This window comes from Rhinopithecus bieti, unplaced genomic scaffold, assembly GCF_001698545.2.
Source record: "Rhinopithecus bieti isolate Rb0 unplaced genomic scaffold, ASM169854v2 scaffold_6945, whole genome shotgun sequence".
Taxonomy (NCBI): domain Eukaryota; kingdom Metazoa; phylum Chordata; class Mammalia; order Primates; family Cercopithecidae; genus Rhinopithecus; species Rhinopithecus bieti.
This window is the reverse complement of record NW_016805531.1, coordinates 4576078-4580834: the sequence shown is the minus strand read 5'-3', so window position 1 is coordinate 4580834 and position 4757 is coordinate 4576078. Positions and strand designations below refer to the sequence as shown.

Below are 4757 nucleotides of genomic sequence, written 5' to 3'. Positions count from 1 at the left end.
TTTATTTATTTATTTATTTATTTATTTATTTATTTATTTTGAGATGGAGTCTCACTCTGTCTCCCAGGCTGGAGTATAGCAACGCGATCTCGGCTCACTGCAACCTTTGCCTTCCGAGTTCGAGCGATTCTCCTGCCTCAGCCTCCCAAGTAGCTGGGATTACAGGCATGTGCCACCATGCCCGGCTAATTTTTGTATTTTTAGTAGAGACGGGGTTTCACCATGTTGGCCAGGCTGGTCTCGAACTCCAGGCCTCAAGTGATCCGACCACCTTGGCCTCCCAAAGTGCTGGGATTACAGGCGTGAGCCACTGTGCCTGGCCCAGATTAAGAAATTTAAAGGGCATGCTGTTATTGAATATTATTTGGTTCGACTTTGTTTTATAGTAGTACATTAGTAAAGTTGAGGTTATTTTGTATAAATAAAATTATTCCCATAAGAAACTTGAAAATTTGCTTCTGTTAGTAATAAGAAGAGAATAATTGGTGCATAGTATTTACCAGTTCTTTACTGCCAGTGTAGATTCTAATTGGTTAATTTCTGTGATGTGCTGCTGTTTGTTGAATGTTTTGAATAACACCCCTCAATAAATGTGTACAAGAGTCTGTCTGAACCTATTCTGGTTCGGGGGCTGCTTAATTAACCAAAAACAGAAAAAAAATGTGTACAATACTGGAAAAATAGCTGTTTTGTAGCTTTTGCCATTCTGCCTCAGATTTACTTATGCTTTTGACTTACTTCAAAATCTTTCAGTAATAGCCATATTTGGGAACAATTGAGCTTTAAAACAAATAATGACAATAATGGAATATAATATGTTAGGTAAAAAGAATCCATGTGCTTGCTTCAGCGGCACACATACTACAATTGGAACAATATAGAGATTAGCATGGCCCCTGTGCAAGGATGACACGCAAATTCGTGAAGCATTCCATATATATATATATGATACTCCAAAAGCAGACATAAGGAAAAAAGGAAGGACAGAAGGAAGAAATGAAAGAAGGAAGAAAATAAGGAAGAAAAGGGTGGGATAAGGAAAGTTTTCCTTTACAAAATAGCAGCTAGTAAATATAGAAAGAAAGATAAAATCGAAAATCACCATTTTTAAAACTCTCATGTAATAATTGATTTAGATAAGGTCATTAATGGATTCTAAACCCATGATCTCAAATTATCACCCACAGATTGGTTATTAGTTCCAAAGTTAAACAGTGTACCTTTACAATGGAGAGATCTGGCCGGCACCACTTTAACTTAGCAAACTTAGCATCACCAATATTGGAAACACCTTTCAGTATGTTCAGTCTGATATGATATAACAAATACACAGTATTATCTGTGTAGTATTCTTGTTCAAAACACTTCACCCGAATTTAATTATGAGTTAACATTCAGACAAATCCAGAATACAGACCATACCACAAGACAATTAACTGACCTGGACTCTAACATCAGTTAATGTCATCAAATACAAAAAAGGCAATAGGACCGCAGTAGATTAAGAGACATAAAGAAAAGGAATAAAAGACATTTGGAGAGCAATTGGGAAAATTTAACAATGAACTGTGTAATAGGTGATACTGTATTACATTTTATTTTCTTAAGCGTGATAGTGGCATTATAAAGATAAAACAATGTATATTTTTAGAAAACACATGCCAGGTATTAGAGAGTGGAAATGTCATATCTGCAAATGTTTTCAAGTGGTTCCACAAAAATAAAAAGAGAGAGGAGGCACTCAAGGTGTCGGAAATGTTAACACTTTGTGAATGCAGGTGAAAGGTATGTGGTATTTATTGTACTGTTCTTTTTTGTTTTGTTTTGTTTTGTTTTGTTTTGTTTTTGAGACGGAGTCTCCTTCTGTCACCAGGCTGGAGTGCAGTGGTGGGATCTCAGCTCACTACAACCTCCACCTCCTGGGTTCAAGCGATTCTCGTGCCCCAGCCTCCTGAGAAGCTGGGATTACAGGAACCCGCCACCACACCCAGCTAATTTTTGTATTTTTAGTAGAGACAGGGTTTAACCATGTTGGCCAGGATGGTCTCGATCTCCTGGCCTTGTGATCCTCCCGCCTTGGCCTCCCAAAGTGCTGGGATTACAGGCATGAGCCACTGCGCCTGGCCTATTGTACTATTATATAACCTTTTGGTAAGTTTGAAAATTTTCACAATAAAGAGTTAGGGAGAAAATCTTTCACTTTTATTTTTTATTTTGTTTAAACTTTAAACCCACAGCCACATCATATAGAAAATCTTTACAATATGTCCAAAATCAGGCTATCAACATATATTTTGTATTTCTGTCATTAATTTGCTTTTTCTTCCCAGGGCATCATCATCTGAAAATAATAGTTCTTTCAGTTTTTTTGTCTAGGAGGTAACAGTATGTTGTACTAAGGACTGAAATATCTAATCCTTGACTTTTCACAGTGTTTCCAGGAACGTGAGCAGTAATGCAATGGTTATTATTTGATGGTAATTATTGACTCTACCAGAACTTTAGAGTTTACAGATCACTAATTTCATCATTTAGCTTTATACATGAGAAAACTAAGGGAAAGAAAATATAATGACCAGTTTTAGTACACGTTGGCAGATATTAGCAAAGTGGAGCNCCCTTTCTTATCCTACCCAAATCCTGCCTATTTTTTCTGGGCTAACTTTATTATTATTATTATTATTATTATTATTATTATTATTTTGAGATGGAATCTTGCTCTGTCGTCCAGGCTGGAGTGCGGTGGTGTGATCTCAGCTCACTGCAACCTCCACCTCCTGGGTTCAAGTGATTCTCCTGCCTCAGCCTCCTGAGTAGCTGGGACTACAGGCGCCCACCACCACACCTGGCTAATTTTTATATTTTAGTAGAGATGGGGTTTCACCATGTTGGCCAGGCTGGTCTTGAACTCCTGACCTCAAGTGATCTGCCCGCCTCAGCCCCCAACAGTGGTTAGAATACAGGCGTGAGCCACTGCTGCTGGCCTGGGCTAACTTTACCCCATTGATAGGTTTTGTATTATTACCCAATTCTTGATATGTAGCTTGCCTGTCCAATAGATATGTGTTCATCTCCAAAAAGACAGATTGAAGCTGAGTACATATTCCCAGTGAGGAGAGTATTAAAAAGAAAAGAAAACAACTTAAAAATTATTTCTATAAAAGAGCCATTAGAAACCCCAGAGATTTGGTTCCTTCCATAGTCAATGTCCTGGTGAAACTTACTTATAAGTAATAACACTAAATTGTTCTAAGTGGTTACACAGATCGATTAATGACTGGATGTGGGAATTGATTTTAAAAACTACTTGTGCCAATCAGTGAATACCCACCTTCAAGGAGCTTATATTGTAGAATGACTGTGATTTAATTTATCACTCCTATTTACTTACAGGATTAAATTATCACTCCTATTCTGCCTTTGAGTTTAGCATCTTATATTAACATATATTTAAATTTTCAAAAATCTGTTTTAAATGAAAACGTGCTTCTTTTTAAAAATTAAAAGCATACCTTTTTAAATCTGCCTATTGTCTAGTAGAAGCGTGAGATGCAAATGTGAGCCACATATGAATTTTACATTTTCTAGTAGCCACATTAATAAGAATAAAAAATAGCTGGGTAAGGTGGCATGCACCTGTAATCCCAGTTACTCTAGAGGCTGAGGTGGGAGGATCCCTTGAGCCCCCGAATTTGAGGCTGCAGTGCACCAGGATCACCCCTGTGAATAGCCACTGCATTCCAGCCTAGGCAACATAGTGAGACCCCCTTCTCTAAAAAACTTAATTACATAATTAACTGAGTATAATTAATTTTAGGAATATATTTTATTTAACCTAATACATCTAAAATATTATCATTTCAATATATAATCTATAAAAATTGAGATACCCTACATTCTTTTTTTGATACTAAGTCTTCAAAATCCTGTATTTATTTTATACTCACAGCACCTCTCAATTTGGATTAACCACACATTTCCAGTGCTCAGTACCTACATGTAGCTAGTGGCTGCCATAGTGGACAGCAAAAGTCTAGAGTAATACCACCTTTTTTGTCCTTTCGGCTACTGCGAAAACTTTTGAGATCATTGAGTTTGGATGATGACATGTCCTTTGACATGCGGACCATTGTAGAATTCCTGTACTACCATGTTAACTAGACATATTGTTCATCCACCCTTCTTTTATATCTATATCTATATATCTGTGTCTGTATCAATATCCATAGCTATATAGACATTAGATATACATCTAATATATCTAATGCATTATATAGATACATATGCATTATTATATAGAGAGATATATCTATGCAGATGTATATCTATATATGTATACATATATACATCTAATGTATATCTAATGATACAGCTATAGATACTGATATATATCTAATGTATATGTAGATACAAATATAGATATAAAAGAAGAGTGGATGAACATACCTCAATGATATATATATACACACATACATCTAATGTATATAGAGATACAAATATAGATATAGATATATTCTAGCAGGAAAAGTCTACAACAATGATTAGCAAAGTGTATTAGAATCATCTGGAGAGTTTCTTAGAAAAGCAAATTCCAGAGCTCCTCCTCGAAGATCTGATTCAATAGGAATCTGCATTTTAACAAGTGTGTTATGTGATTTTGTTGAAAATAGAATAACACTGGCCTAGAAATTTCAGACTTTAAGCAAAATTTGGAAGGTTTAAAAAAAACAGTATTGGATTTGTTTTCTCATCACAGA

The 4757-nt window shown here is 35.8% G+C and overlaps 1 protein-coding gene across 1 annotated transcript in view; it reads left to right on the top strand.

Annotated features, from left to right (window-relative positions):
- TERB2 (telomere repeat binding bouquet formation protein 2) overlaps positions 1 to 4757 on the top strand; it is a 27705-nt gene that overhangs the window by 5328 nt on the left and 17620 nt on the right. The gene's annotated exons all lie outside the window — the stretch shown is intronic.